At 49.4% G+C, this 16,582-nt stretch overlaps 1 protein-coding gene across 4 annotated transcripts in view; it reads right to left on the minus strand.

Annotated features, from left to right (window-relative positions):
• The window catches only part of ELMOD1 (ELMO domain containing 1), a 175,820-nt gene that overhangs the window by 70,800 nt on the left and 88,438 nt on the right, over window positions 1–16,582 (minus strand). The window lies entirely within an intron of this gene.

A 16,582-nucleotide genomic window follows, 5' to 3' on the forward strand; every position in this document is an offset into this window, starting at 1 on the left:
TACGGTTCAAGAGGTATGGACTTTTTTATTTACTGTTAATTTTTATAAATTTTACTAGGAGGGCGTGGATCATGGGATCCTCTGGGGCGTGTCTTTAGGATGCTCTGTATTATTTACTTATGAGTGGTATTCCCTTGGTAAAAGACCATAAAATGTTTGGGTTCCTCAATGGCCATATTATAAGCCACTGTTTGGTGTGTGGTTCTTGTAGGCCTTCATTGTTTTGTTTTTCTTAAATGATTTTAATTTGTTTTGTATTTCTATATGCTGTCCATAATGTCATAATAAATACCGCAATTGATATTATATTTTTTTGGTGATCGCTGTTTTAGCATATTTATTTTTTCTGGTCTTTGGCTCCAATGCAGACCAATCCATGTACATGGTTACAGACTACACGTCTACGCAGTGTATCATATTCTCTTCCATTTGTCCCCAAAATTCTTGCTGATCTACCAAAAGTATGATAGTGAAAAGTATATGGTTTGAGAGAGTGGAGTAAAGGTGGCTGCACAATCTTCTTTGGGCCAAGCGCCCAATTTGGTCATTGTGCCATTCCCAATGGACGCAGTAAATTCACAGCGGTATTTTAATCCGAGGTATATATCCACATTACTGTATATGACATAATGTGATAAATGGGGGGGTTCCATTTCTGGAACTTCCACCATTGTAGTCAAAAGAGGGTCCTTTGTTCCCATATTTAGCTCTGCGGAAAAAGGAGTCAGGATGATAATACAATGAGTGCAGCTATTCCCATAGTTCATGAGAGGTACTGAACACAGAAGTTAGAGATGGCTTGGGGGGGGCACACAGAATGGTATCACGAGTCACCATGTATGAAGTCTAGCCGATTCCTCCTCGACAACAGATGCTGAGAGAAAGCAATGTCATATGTTATTTTAGGGCAGTGGCTTAATACTGTCTCCCCATTACGAACACATGCCGAGCCCAGCGTACATGTGTATGAGGGAGCCAGATATCTATTCAGAGTATTAATATACTCAAATCTTTTTTGTTAACCATAGAGACCCCTGTAATTACGAGCGTTGGCCGACAGCTGTTTTCCCCGACTTCTTCATACAATGGACTGCTTAAATTGACGGAGGAAGGATCAGTTGTTGGAGATCCAATGTGCTGATCCTTCTCTGCCCCAACATCATCTATTGAGGAACAGTCATAAGCAAGGGTGTAACGACTGGGTACGTGCAGTTGGGGGCTTGCCGACGCCAGCACAAACTTCAACTGGATGTGTGTCCTTGGAGCGCCCTCACTCACCAGGGCCGTGGGGTACTCGGTACCGGGCCGGTTGATCTTCTCAACGGGGGTTGTCACGGCAGCGGTGACCCGGTCCGTGGCCCTGGGGCTCCATTGCAAAGGGGGTTGTTTCAGTGTGCTTATGGTGGTGAAAGTTTATAAGTGTTTCTTGACGCCACCTGTGGTGTTCGGCAATAGAGATGTAAGCCGACGCTGCAGACAGATCTTCTGGGACAGATGGTGTGGTGCAGCAGTGATGTTATAGCCCTCCACAGGCAGGGCTGTAGTCCCAGGGCAGTGTAGGTGAAGTGACACGTAGATGGTGTAGTGTCAGGCGCAAGAGATGTAGCAGTGCTGGGCAGGTTGGCGCCGGAATAAGTGGAGGACACCAGGGCATGTAGTTCCACAGCTTTACTCACAGTCTGTTGAGCATACAGGTGCCCGCCTCGGTGCCATGTCCTCCGGGTCAGGAGCTCAGCCAACTTCCAGGCAAGATGAAGTACTCCTTTCCAACACTCCGCCAACATATGTGCCTTTTCTGAACGTCTCCTCTTATAGCGCCTAAAAATGAAGTACTCTCAGTACTGAGTTACACTGGAGTGCCTCCTATCAGATGTTCCTATGAACTCTACTTGTACGGCAGACAGCTGTAGCCTGCTTCGGGGACTCCTTGCTACCAAGTCCCGGCTCACTAATACGTTGCTGTTGTGCCCCCAAGTCTTGTGTGGGAATAAAGTGGTCACTACTTCTATTCCTCCGATGTCTGCTGCAGGACCATTAGTAGCCGTACAACCTCGGGGACCGGACCCCGGCCTTGCGCTTAGAACTTGAAAAGGGTTCTCCTCTAACCCTGGTCCTTGTTCTCTTATTCTCCTTACGTTCCGTGCTAATCCTTCTTTCAAATGGAGAATCAAGCTTTCTTTCTCTGTCTCTTTCCTGTGCCAGCAGACCCAGATCACTGTGGCCTGCTGCAGCATTTCCTTCTCCCATCCCTCTCCCAGGGATCTTCTCTGTCTCACACTCCGTCCGTCTACATCCTCACTCTCTGACTGAGTGCCAGGACTGACTGACTAACTCAACTCTTCCCGCTCTTTTGTGTCAACTAAACTCCACCCATCTCCCAGCACGTTTCGTGTTCCAAGCAGGGAGCCACCAAGGGGTGCTATGCTATACTCCAAGCAGGGAGCCGCCGAAGGTGCTTTGCTACACTACTTTGTGGTGTGGGGTGCAGGTGTTGGAGCGTGGTCCGGTGTCTCCACCTTACCTGGACGGTGGGGTACCACACCTCAGGAGGAGGTGCAATACCTCTGTGGCGACTGAAGCCTGAGGGGTGCCACATACCCCCCCATCAAACACAGCACGTCGGCGGGCTGCAAGAAAACAAAGTTGACAAGACAGGAACATACAAAATTTTGTAATGCAAAATAAACTGTTCTTATCTAATCTTCTCAATATGAGAGGCACCGTTTCTTGAACGGTGCAAACAATTTTTAACTATCTAAACTCAAAGTTATGCTACCTAAGTTAAAGTGCTATAAAAGCAAACTCACTACTGATTCAAGTAACACATTTTCTAGCAACACATTTCCTTTCTGTCATTTTTCACATTTTCTACTTTTCTTTTTCTTACCCTTAAGTGACAACTGCTGGTGTCTGGTTCATCATCTGCATATCTTTATTCAAACATTGTAACACATTATTTCTCTTTCAATGAATCTCTTTAAAATCTGTCCTATCACTATCTAGGTTCTAGTCAAAAATATTAAGCATTATTAGTAAGTGCAATGGTAGACACTGGTCCGGCCAAAGTGTCTGGAAATGTCCTTATAATGAGGTAGTCCTTATTTCAAGGAAAGGTTCCTATGTAAAACCAAGAGAAGGCACCTAAAGAGGTGCAAACTATTTACAATTGCAGTTCTGGATCAATCAGCGTCCATGATCTCCATAGTTCAAGTGTAAAGGCTGCCAATCAAACTGGGCAACAACTGGGCAGAAAAACAAGAAAACAAAAACATGATAACCAAAAAGAAGGCACAACGGTGCAAATACCCTACTGGGTAACGAAAATTAGTTTAAGTCGACATTATGGCTAGTCGTCCCTCCTGGGGTTCTGGAAGCTGGTTGCTTGGGCTGCTTTCAGGGGAGATGCTCTGAGTGTCCTCATCCTGTTGCTGATCGTCCCCCGATCGCAGGTACTCCTCTTCCCAAGGGGTGAGATTTGGAGTGGTTGGGGTAAAGGAAAGGGCGACCGATACATCGACTGCCTGCGGGGATGGCGTGTCAGCTATTGCCAATGGTACCCCCGCTGCCACCAATGACTCCGCAAATGTAATCGCCGGTACCGCCGAATTTTGTTCTTCTAGGTCCATCGGGACCTCAGCGAGCGGCACTGCGGCCTGGGGTCGTCGGCAGGGGGCAATTAGACCATTCCTAGTCACTGGCGCCATTCCTAGCACTAGGGTCATGTCAGGCGCGGTAATCATATCTTGCACTTCCTGACAAGGAGGCTCCGGTCCCGGCGCAGGTACATGGCAGCAGACAGCGGTGGCCGCTACTCCCGAAGTCGCCTGCGGAGCGGGTTGCAGCTGGATCCGAGCCGGGGCAAGGTTGGTTTCGGCCAAAGCCGTCGGTAGAGGCCTGCATGGCCGCGCCGGGTTCGGGCGGGGACACAGCCTGTCATGTCCGCCATGTCTGTCATATCTGACCTGTCTGTTTTCTCTCAAGAACTCCTGGAGCGATGTGCATGCACATATCTTGTCTGCTATCCTGCTCATTCCCTAGAGCAGTGTGCACACTCACCTCATGTCTGAGCTGCAGGATGCCTGCGTTTCTGCTCTGTCTTCTGTGTTCTTCTCGTCATGTCTAGAATCTCTGATCAGGTGTCTCTGTCTGGATCCTGCACTGTCTGGTTCTGCAATCATCTCGTCATGTCTGGAACGCTGATCATGTGACCTTTCCTAGGATCCTGCACTGTCTGGTTTGGTAATCATCTCGTCATGTCTAGAACTCTGATCATGTGACCTGTCTAGGTTTCAGCACTGATTCTGCAGTCGTCTCATCATGTCTGGAACTCCGATCATGTGACTGTGCTCTGTTGCCCTGTGGATCTGAACCTGGAAGTGCTCCCCTGGTCCTGACCTGGAAGAGGAGGTGCTATGCCCTATATCAGGCCGCCCCTTCCTATGCTCAGGGCCTGAGTATTGTGTGGTGTCCCTGCATGGCTGCTTGGTCTGTGGGGTGCTCCCTCTATTCTGTGCCCTTGCACTCTGCTCTGTCGTGCATCTCTGCACACGCTCCGTGCTCGTATTCCGTCTCTTGTCTCGTCTAGTGTTGTCTTTCGTGCCATGTTCTGTCCCTGCTCTGCTTTGCCTTGTAGTCCTTGTTTGCTCTAACTCTGTTCTGTGTTTCTGTCATTGTGTCATGTCTTGCTCTGCTTTGTGGCTTCAGGTACCCTGCCTCTGTCTCTGTTCTTGGCGTGTTCTTACACGTGCAGGTCTCAGTTTCTGTACCATGTCCCTGACGTGTCTCCTCACACGTCCAGGCCTCCGCTCTGAACCTCTCCCTGGCGTGTCTCTACACGTGCAGGCCTCCGCTCTGAACCTCTCCCTGGCGTGTCTCTACACGTGCAGGCTTCCGCTCTGAACCTCTCCCTGGCGTGTCTCTACACGTGCAGGCCTCCGCTCTGAACCTCTCCCTGGCGTGTCTCTACACGTGCAGGCCTCCGCTCTGAACCTCTCCCTGGCGTGTCTCTACACGTGCAGGCCTCCGCTCTGAACCTCTCCCTGGCGTGTCTCTACACGTGCAGGCCTCCACTCTGAACCTCTCCCTGTCGTGTCTCTACACGTGCAGGCCTCCGCTCTGTACCCTGTCTAGTCCCAAAGGTCCTCCCTTGGCCCGGCTCTGGGCTTCTGCCTACGCTCCGCTGCTATACTGTCCCTGTCCCTGGCGTGTCTGTACACGTGCAGGCCTCGCTCTGTACCCTGTCTAGTCCCAAGGCCCTGCCTTGGCCCGGCTCTGGGCTTCTGCCTACGCTCCGCTGCTAGACTGTCCCTGTCTCTGGCGTGTCTCCACACGTGCAGGTCTCCGCTCTGAACCTCTCCCTGGTGTGTCTCTACGCGTGCAGGCCTCGCTCTGTGCCCTGTCTAGTCCCAAGGTCCTTCCTTGGCCCGGCTCTGGGCTTCGGCCTACGCTCCGCTGCTAGACTGTCCCTGACATGCTCTTTGCATGCGCAGGTCTCTGCCTAGTTCTTTGTATTGTCCCTGATGTTTTGTGCGCTCTTGCACATTTCGTACTAGGCTTTGCCGTGCGGTATCGCACGCGTCTCTGTCCTGTACCCTTTGCCTAGCCCTGCCTTGTGGCTCCGTGCCTCCGTGCATGTGCCTGGTCGTCTGTGCCTACCTGGTGTGCCTCAGCCGTGCCGCCTCTAGGCGTGCTCGCCTGTGTGCCCCAGCCGTGCCCCGTCCAGTGCTATAGTGGTCTGGCTGCGTGGCCCCGCAGCGGTGCCGCCTCTAGTCGTGCCCGCTTGCAACTGCCATCGTCAGTACCACCTGCCGGTGCTCCCCAGCCGTGGTCTCTGTGCTTCCTTGCACTCACGCTGGTTCTCACACTGTGCCTTTTCGTGCTACTCTTGCACAAAGCCTTTGTCTCTTTATGCTCTTCTCTGACCCTTAGTTTGCCTGCCGGATTCCATAACCTGCCGACCGCTGCCAGAGGTCCGGACCTAGATGACTGCGGCCTATTGTCCGGAGCTGATGTCCGTAGCCTGATTCCTGGACCCTGTCGGTCGATGCCAGCACCCCGGATTCCGATGCCATTGAGCCTGACCCATCCCTGTCATGCCCCTTGGCATGCGCAGGCCACCGTCCTGTGAACCTGACCCGTTCCTGGCATGCCCCTCGGCATGCGCAGGTCTCTGTCCTGTGAACCTGATCCTGACGAGTCCATTGACACGCACAATGTCACTAACTCTCTTGTTGCCATGCATGGAACCCTGGCTAACTTCTGGATGTCCGGATCCTGCCGATCACCCTCTGAGCTACAGACCCTGATGCCCTGGTTGATCGTGGACTGTTGTCCGGAGTCCGATGTCCGCATACCATCTGCACGTTCCATGCTTGGACCTCGGCGTGCCATCACACGCACCCTGTTATATGAACTGTGTGTTCACGTTTGCTCCTGTTGCACCCTGAAGAGTTCCTCAAGTCTTGACCTCGGCGTGCTCTTGCACGCACCTTGTCTTATGTTCTGTGTGTTCACGTTTTGCACCTGTTGTATCTGAAGTCTTCCTTAATGAAGTTTCTTTGAATTAATGACTCGTCTTGCCTTGTCTTGTTTCCCTGAGCCGGCCGTCTGGTCCAGCTGCCGTGGTGGCTCACCCCCTTGGTCTTGCCCCTGACACTCCCTGTATAGGGGGTGGTTCTCATTAGATCAGTTCGCCCTAGGTGGGTGGGTGCCACGGCCCAGAGGGTCCACTCTTTCTAAGAATGACTCAGCGTAAGCTGACACTCGTCACACAGCCCCTGTCCATTCTGCTCCGGGATCCTCATATACCTCCTTCGGGCAGGCCTCATCCAATGGCAATATCTGTTTTGAGGTGGTGGCAGGCGCTGCAGAGGGTGTCTCAGTGGTCGTATACTCCGCAGGGGCGGCCTGGGGGCGAGCTGCTTTTCCTCCCCACATTCCTCTGGCTTCTCTCCGTCCATCATGGCGCTCTGGCGTTCTCCTTCCCGCCTCGGCTCTTTTCCCGCCACTGGCTTCCGCTCCTCCTTCTGGGGCCGGCGTCTTCTTCCAACTCCTCCACACCAAGCCAGTATACGAACCCCTCGGGGGGTGGACCATGTTGCTGTCGCATAGAAGTTCAGACAGGGGAGGCACAGGACAGTCCGCGCTCTTTTCTTAGGACCACCCATAGTGTCAGGCCCTTCTTCACCGCGCTGGCGGCCATTTTTAGCATTCATTATACAGTCTATTAAATTAGGTCTTCTGCACATTTCCAAAAATTTTAAGTCCAACAAATCTCAGGCACACAGAACCCGATGGCATCGGGTCTCGTCATCCTGTTCGTGATGCCAAGTTGGAGTGCCCTCACTCACCAGGGCCGTGGGGTACTCTGTACCGGGCCGGTTGATCTTCTCAATGGGGGTTGTCACGGCAGTGGCGACCCTGTCCGTGGCCCTGGGGCTCCATTGCAAAGGGGGTTGTTTCAGTGTGCTTATGGTGGTGAAAGTTTATAAGTGTTTCGTGACGCCACCTGTGGGGTTTGGCAATAGAGATGTAAGCCGACGCTGCAGACAGATCCTCTAGGACAGATGGTGTGGTGCAGCAGTGATGTTATAGCCCTCCACAGGCAGGGCTGTAGTCCCAGGGCAGTGTAGGTGAAGTGACACGTACAGTAGATGGTGTTGTGTCAGGCGCAAGAGATGTAGCAGTGCTGGGCACGTTGGCGCCAAAATAAGTGGAGGACACCAGGGCATGTAGTTCCACAGCTTTACTCACAGTCTTTTGAGCATACAGGTGCCCGCCTCGGTGCCGTGTCCTCCGGGTCAGGAGCTCAGCCAACTTCCAGGCAAGATGAAGTACTCCTTTCTGACACTCCGCCAACAAATGTGCCTTTTCTGAACGTCTCCTCTTATAGCATCTAAGAATGAAGTACTCTCAGTACTGAGTTACACTGGAGTGACTCCTATCAGATGTTCCTATGAACTCTACTTGTACGGCAGACAGCTGTAGCCTGCTTCAGGGACTCCTTGCTACTAAGTCCCGGTTCACTAATACATTGCTGTTGTGCCCCCAAGTCTTGGGTGGGAATAAAGTGGTCACTACTTCTATTCCTCCGGTGTCTGCTGAAGGACCATTAGTAGCCGTACAACCTCGGGGATCGGACCCCGGCCTTGCGCTTAGAACTTGAAAAGGGTTCTCCTCTAACACTGGTCCTTGTTCTCTTATTTTCCTTACATTCCGTGCTAATCCTTCTTTCCAATGGAGAATCAAGCTCTTTCTTTCTCTGTCTCTTTCCTGTGCCAGCAGACCCAGATCACTGTGGCCTGCTGCAGCATTTCCTTCTCCCATCCCTCTCCCAGGGATCTTCTCTGTCTCACACTCCGTCCGTCTACATCCTCACTCTCTGACTGAATGCCAGGACTGACTGACTCAACTCTTCCCGCTCTTTTGTGTCAACTAAACTCCACCCACCTCCCAGCACGTTTTGTGTTCCAAGCAGGGAGCCACCAAGGGGTGCTATGCTATACTCCAAGCAGGGAGCCGCCGAAGGTGCTTTGCTACACTACTTTGTGGTGTGGGGTGCAGGTGTTGGAGCGTGGTCAGGTGTCTCCACCTTACATGGATGGTGGGGTACCACACCTCAGGAGGAGGTGCAATACCTCTGTGGCGACTGAACACTCAGGGGCGCCACATCCTCGGATGCACATTCTGGTAAACTGTATCACGGTGCAGAGATCGGTCGGGTCCGTGTGCGGCAATACACAATGCCGGGCAATCAAAGGCCAGCAACTGACGTCAGTGTGCATGTGACTGGGGGCACATGGACGTGATGCCATGCGCTCCTGTAGCTTGCACACTGAACTCAAGAGCGGCGGGGTAGCGAAGGGAAGGGGAGTATAATGGTTTATTTTTTTCTATGCATTAAAGAACAGCAGCAGAGTGGGGGATAGAAATATATATATATATATATATATATAGACAGGGAACATACATACCGGGATGGGGGATATATGGTATATATACCAGGATGGAGGATATACAGTGACAACTAAAAGTTTAGGCACCCCTGGTCATTGTAAACAGTTAAGCAAGTTGAAGATGAAATGATCTCTAAAAGGCCTTAAGTTAATGATGCCACATTTCCTTTACATTCTAAGCAAATATAAAAATATTATATATAGTCATTTTTTTTTACAGTTTAAAAAAATTACAAAATGGAAAATGTGCTCATGCAAAAGTTTGAATAACCTGCATGGTTAGCATCTAGTAGCACTCCCTTTTGCAATTATCACAGTTTGTAAATGCTTTTTGTAGAAAGACAAGAGTTTTCCAATTCTTGACTGAGGGATTTTCGTCCATTCTTCCTCGGAAAATTCTTCCAGTTCTGTAAGATTTCTGGGTCGTCTTCCATCCTCTGCTATTTTGAGGTCTAGCCACAGATTTTTAATGATGTTCAGATCAGGGGACTGTGAGGGCCATTGTAAAACCTTCAGCTTGCGTCCTTTTGAGGTGGTCTAGTGTGGATTTTGACGTGTGTTTAGGATCATTATCCATTTGTAGAGGCCATCCTCTTTTCAGGTTCAGGTTTTTACAGATGGTGTTATGTTTGCATCTAGAATTTGTTGAAATATCATTGAATACCATGCTTCCCTCTACCTGTGAAATGTTCGCCATGCCATTGGCTGCAATACAACCCCAAAGCATGATTGATCCACCCCATGATTAATGGTCGGAGAGATGCTCTTTTCCTGAAATTCTTATCTTGACCTCTGTTCCTGTCAACCATCATTTCTTAGGCTACTTTCACACATCAGGTTTTCGGTGTCAGGCGCGATCCGGCAAATATTTCGTAAAACCGGATGTGACGGATCCGTTTTTCTGCCGGATCCGTCTTGTTCTTGACAGACAAAACCGGATCCGTCTCATCCGGTTAATCCGGTTTTTGTTCCGTTTTTTGACGGATTACGCCGGATCCGGTTTTTAAAATTGACCCTTGTGGCCTTCCGAACGAGATTGGCTACTGGAAAACTATATATAGCATGTTCCTACAGCCCTTCTTTGACAGGTTGTAGAGGAGAAAGTGCAGGTTGGAGAGAAGAGCAAGTTACTGGCGAAGATGGATGTTGTGATTGGAAATATTTTGAAGAATTTGGCGGATTTTACAGCGGAGGCGAATCGTTTGAGGGTGATTGTTCTGGAGAAGGAGAGAGCGAGACAGCAGCGCATCAGGCATCGTAGACGACGTTTGTGGATCCACCCCATCACAGCCAAGAGAATGACGCGTGGGGTCTATTCTACACTCTGCATGGACCTTAGACGAAACCCGGATAAATTTTTTGGATATGTTCGGATGAAAATGGAGAATTTTGATTACTTGGTGGAGCGCATTGCACACCTCATAAGAAAAGCAGACACCTATTGCCGCTTCTCTGTTTCACCCGCAGAGCGTCTGATGGTGACTTTAAGGTAAGCCACATTTATTGGATATGCTCGCATCAGAGCACACTTTCACTGCAATCTTGTTGGTGGTAGATTGTATCTCCAAGTGTTATAGCTGAGTTTTGGTATGTAATGCTGTGATTTTAAACTAATTGTTTTTTAATTCCCCACAGATTTCTTGCAACTGGAGAATCCCTTTCGTCACTGCATTTCCAGTACAGTGAAAATGAGGATGAATGAACTCATGGAGATCAACATCCAACACTGCGGAGACACCATCACGTGTTTCTCAACGCAGTGATTCTAGAGCACTGCCCCCATCCCTTATGGGAAATATGCAAAACAGAAGCCGCGGAGACACCATCACATGTTTCTCAACGCAAGCAATGACCAGCCAGGTCTTTCCCCGGGAAGGAACAACCACGGGAAGGGCAGTCTCCAATGAAGGAAACCACCTATGCCAAAACATGGTATCCATCCACAGACAGCTGTTTCGGGGTATTGCCCCTCATCAGTGTGGAGTAGGAAACTGGCTGGTAGGAGCAATTCCTAGTAAAAGACTTTTACTAGGCATTGCTCCTACCAACCAGTTTCCTACTCCACACTGATGAGGGGCAATACCCCGAAACAGCTGTCTGTGGATGGATACCATGTTTTGGCATAGGTGGTTTCCTTCATTGGAGACTGCCCTTCCCGTGGTTGTTCCTTCCCGGGGAAAGACCTGGCTGGTCATTGCTTGCGTTGAGAAACATGTGATGGTGTCTCCGCGGCTTCTGTTTTGCATGTTTTGCATATTTCCCATAAGGGATGGGGGCAGTGCTCTAGAATCACTGCATTGAGAAACACGTGATGGTGTCTCCGCAGTGTTGGATGTTGATCTCCATGAGTTCATTCATCCTCTTTTTCACAGTCTTTTACTAGGCATTGCTCCTACCAGCCAGTTTCCTACTCCACACTGATGAGGGGCAATACCCCGAAACAGCTGTCTGTGGATGGATACCATGTTTTGGCATAGGTGGTTTCCTTCATTGGAGACTGCCCTTCCCGTGGTTGTTCCTTCCCGGGGAAAGACCTGGCTGGTCATTGCTTGCGTTGAGAAACATGTGATGGTGTCTCCGCGGCTTCTATTTTGCATATTTCCCATAAGGGATGGGGGCAGTGCTCTAGAATCACTGCATTGAGAAACACGTGATGGTGTCTCCGCAGTGTTGGATGTTGATCTCCATGAGTTCATTCATCCTCATTTTCACAGTCTTTTACTAGGCATTGCTCCTACCAGCCAGTTTCCTACTCCACACTGATGAGGGGCAATACCCCGAAACAGCTGTCTGTGGATGGATACCATGTTTTGGCATAGGTGGTTTCCTTCATTGGAGACTGCCCTTCCTGTGGTTGTTCCTTCCCGGGGAAAGACCTGGCTGGTCATTGCTTGCGTTGAGAAACATGTGATGGTGTCTCCGCGGCTTCTGTTTTGCATGTTTTGCATTTCCAGTACAGACTCGGGATTTCCACCATATCTGGAATAGTGAAGTACACATGCCGTGCACTGTGGGACTCCTTAGCTGAAGAGTTTTTACCAGAGCCCACAACAGAGAGGTGGATTGAAATTTCAGAAAAGTTTCAACAGATATGTCAGTTTCCGAACTGCTTGGGCGCTGTGGACGGGAAACATATCCGCATTGTAAAGCCAGCCGGATCGGGATCGGAATATTTCAATTACAAGAAATATTTTTCCATTGTCCTCATGGCCATCGCTGACGCGGAATACAAATTTATTGCTGTTGATATTGGGGCCTATGGCCGCTCCAATGACTCTCAAGTTTTCAAACTGTCTGCCATGGGGCGTAAACTGTATGGAAACACCTTCCAGTTCCCACCCCCTAGACCGCTGCCGCAAACATCTGGTCCACCTATGCCATTTGTCTGTGTAGGGGATGAAGCCTTCCAGCTGTCAGAACACCTTTTGAAACCGTACTCTAGCAGAGGATTGACAAGAACAAAACGCATTTTTAATTACCGCCTCACAAGACCAAGAAGAATGGTTGAATGTACCTTTGGTATTCTGACAGAAAAATGGCGGGTCCTATTGACTGCGATCAACCTCAAGACAGAAACTGTGGACGAGGTGATCAAAGCTTGCGTGGTACTCCACAATTTTGTTATCTGCAAGGAACCCATTTCCATTGAGGACACCTCTGAAGAAACCACCTTGCAAGATTACCATGACATTACCACTAGAAGTTCTGTGACGGTTTCAGTAATGAGGGACAATTTTGCACTATACTTTATGTCACCTCAAGGCAGAGTACACTGGCAGGATGACAGAGTGTGAAAGATTTGTGCCCTTAACCAAACTTGTGTACCTTCTGTACCAACAGTATATACCTTTGCCAACCAAAGTTGGCTATCTTGTCATGGTCTTACTATTTTTAGCTTTCGGCCACAGGTGTGTACCTGGTTGTGTTTTATGCAAAGTATTTCACCTTGTAACAAAAGTTGTGTACATTGTTAGGAAATCACCAACAATAAACACAACTTTTTCGGTGAAATACTTTGCTTCAAACACAACCAGGAACACAACTGTGGCAAAAAGGTAAAATGTACCCACAGTTATATACCTGGTTTTGAATACCTTTTTACCTTTGAAATACCCTGTATTTAACCTTTTTTTTAAACATAGTTCGCCGCAGAAAGAAATGACAGACAACCATTGTAAAACGATAATTTAACTTTTATTTAAAATATTTTTTTTTTGTAAAATGTTTTTAATGTGCAAAAAACTTTTTTAATAAAGGTTTTAAAAACAGTAGGCATTTTTATTAAAAAACACATTACAAACCTGTGTAGTGTGGGGTGGAAATACTGCTGGAGGGGCTGCGGGACACTTCGACACTGGGAGTGTGGAGAGAGGACTGGGATCGTGGTGGGGAAGGAACAGTTAGAGGTGAAGGTGTGGAAAAAGCTACAGAATGGGTGGACATGTGGGAGGCAGAAGAGGTGGTGGGCGGTGGAGTGGAGGGTTGGGCAGGGACTGTAGGAGCAGATGATGTTGATGGCAAGTTGTATGGGGAAGGAGTTTGGTAGGGGGAAGGAGTCTGGTACGGGGCAGGTTGCTGGAAGTGGGGAGATGTCTGGTACTGGGGAGGTTGCTGGTACTGGGGAGGTGGCTGTTGCTGGGGAGGTGGCTGGTATGTAATAGGAGGGGGAGGATGGAAAGTGGCTGGAGGGGGTGCAGGTGGAGGAACTACTGTGGTGGGAGGAGGAGGTTGGGAGGTAACGTGCTGGAGAGCACCGTGGCATGAATGCATTACATGCATCTGCTGGGTAGGAGAGAGCGTTTCCATGCGCTCCACAACAGACCTGAAAAAGGTGTGGTTTGGCGAAGATCTTGCTTCTGAATGCATGGTTTGCAGAAGTGTCTTCACCTCCAGAATGCTGGAGTTGATCTGCTGAAAGCCTGCGGAGATTTGCTCTGACAAGACTTTTAGACAGTTCTGGAAAGATGCATTCAGATGCAAGAACTCTGGCGCATAAGTCTTTTCCTGACCCCTCTGCCGCTGCCGCCCAGTACCCGCAGGTGTACTAGAGGTGGCAGGGGCAGAAGGGTGGGGTAAAGGGAAAGCGATCTCCTCACCAGCAGCTTCATGTAATGTAGGCGGCCACGATGCTCCTGTGCTGGTAGATGGGACAGATGGGTCGAATGTGTGGGAAGGCTGGGAAGGTGAAGATGTACCAGGGCGGTCGAAGTGTCTCTCGGTGCCGGTCTCCTCAGGGATCGCCTCAGAAGGGTCCAATCGTGCAGGCTCCCGAGTGCTGCTCACCGTGCTGTGGAATAAAGAGAAAAAAAAACAATTAAAATAGTGACATGGTATGGCCCTGGCTGAAAAAAAAAAAGTTACATAGAAACATTTTTTTTCACATGTGCTGTGTAATATTTACCTTCTGGTGACCATTGTTTCCCGGAGGAACGACAGGGCTCGTGCGTACTTGTACTTGCTCCTGCGTCCTCCAGATCCACTCGGGGCCCGCATCTCTTTATTGAACTCCTTGAAACGATCCCTCACAGACCGCCACCGCTTCACAATTCTGTCCCCTGAAACGAGAAAGGGCAAAGTGGTTAGTATACAACATCAGTGTTTCCCAAACTCCAGTCCTCATGGTCCCCAGGGGTCATGTTTTCAGGATTTCCATAGTAAATGGAAATCCTGAACACATGATCCGTGGGGACCACGAGGACTGGAGTTCGGGAAACACTGGTTTACATCAAGCAACCGGTATTGTATATACTTACGCTCTTTAATCTGGGCCCGAGCATCGAGGTCCTCCCAGCGGTCCACAAGGAGCGAACAGATTTCCTCCCAGAGTCGTCGGGTAACGATCAGGTCAGCATGGCGGCGGTCAGCCATATTCCATAGCGGCTCCCTTTCTCTGACGAGATCGATGAGGTGGTCCACATCAATCCCTCCATCCTCACCGTCAGAGTCGGGAGCACGCTGTGAAGGCTGTTAAAGAAAAAGACAAAAACACGGGTATTACATACCTGGTAATGTGTTTTTTCATGAGACAAGACGGCACCACGAGAGGGGATCCGCCCAGCGAGGACAGGAAACCTTCAAGATAAAAGGGGCGGCTCCTCTCTCCGCATCAGTTGTTTTACAGAGCACGAGAGGAACTCCGCAGGTTAGTGGACACATAAATAGTACATATTTTATACTGCTAAATTTCCAACACCAAGGGAGTGTATAATACTAACAAACCACCCAACTAATGACGTGATCAAATAGGGCGGGAATATAAGGGCGCCGTCATGTCTCATGAAAAAACACATTACCAGGTATGTAATACCCGTGTTTTTCCATGGTACATGACGGCACCACGAGAGAGTTACAGAGATTTGTATTCTCTTTAGGGGGGGGATCACTGCCTGTAACACTCTTCTCCCGAATGTGAGATCAGAGGTAGCAGATAGGTCTAATCTGTAACGTCTGAAAAAGGTAGATGGAGAGGACCAAGTGGCCGCCTTACAGATTTGGTCGATGGAGACGTCAGCTCTCTCCACCCAGGACGTTGCCATGGCCCTCGTGGAGTGGGCTTTTAGGCCCTCTGGAACAGCCCTGCCTGCACTACTATATGCTAACATGATGGCATCTCTCACCCATCTAGCTATAGTCTGCTTAGAGGCTTTAAGGCCTTTTCTTGCCCCCTGGTATGAGACAAATAAGGCCCTCTGTTTTCTCCAAGGTCTTGTCATGTCTAAATACTGTAGGATACATCTCCTAACGTCTAAGCAATGAAGTCTCTCCTCCTTCTGTTTACCGGGGTTAGGACAAAAAGATGGTAGGACTATCTCCTCAGCCCTGTGGAATTTTGACACTACCTTAGGGAGGTATGCTGGGTCTAATTTTAACACAACTCTATTGTCCATGACCTGAGTGTATTGCGGGTCTGCTGATAGTGCGTGTAAGTCCCCAACCGTACGGGCCGATGTGAGTGCCACTAATAAAGCTGTCTTTAAAGTTAACACTTTATCTGATGTTGCGTTTAGTGGTTCAAATGGACTCTCTGTCAGAGATGATAGAACCAAATCTAGATCCCAGGGAGGAGGCATAGGAGACGGGACAGAGTCAGCTCTAGTACAGGCCCGGATAAATCTGGCCACCCATCTATTGTTTGCCAGGTCATAGTTGAATAAGTCTGCCAGGGCTGAAACGTGAACTTTGAGGGTGCTGCCAGCTAACCCCAACTCTAAGCCCTTCTGCAGAAACTCCAGTACTGCCCCTATCAGTACTTCTCCCTCCTGTATCGGGCCTGAGGTAGATAAAAATTTTCTCCATATCCTTCCATAAATTTTTGTAGTCACTGGTTTTCTGCTACTGAGTAAGGTGGATATTAACCCCGCTGAGAAACCTTTTTTCTCTAACAGTGACCTTTCAAATTTCAGGCTGTCAAATACAGCCTGGACTTCGGAGGGTAACTGAAGGGACCCTGTGTTAGCAGGTCGTGGTCCTCTGGGAGCACCCATGGGTCCGCCACCGACATCACTCTCAGCCAGTAGAACCACGGTCTTTTCGGCCAAAAGGGAGCTATCATAATTACTCTGGCTTGGTCCTCCCTGATCTTCCTCAGAACTGCTGGAATGAGGCACACTGGAGGGAAGGCATACATG

Source organism: Dendrobates tinctorius, unplaced genomic scaffold, assembly GCF_039654945.1.
Source record: "Dendrobates tinctorius isolate UK_male_01 unplaced genomic scaffold, ASM3965494v1 ptg000075l, whole genome shotgun sequence".
Taxonomy (NCBI): Eukaryota; Metazoa; Chordata; class Amphibia; order Anura; family Dendrobatidae; genus Dendrobates; species Dendrobates tinctorius.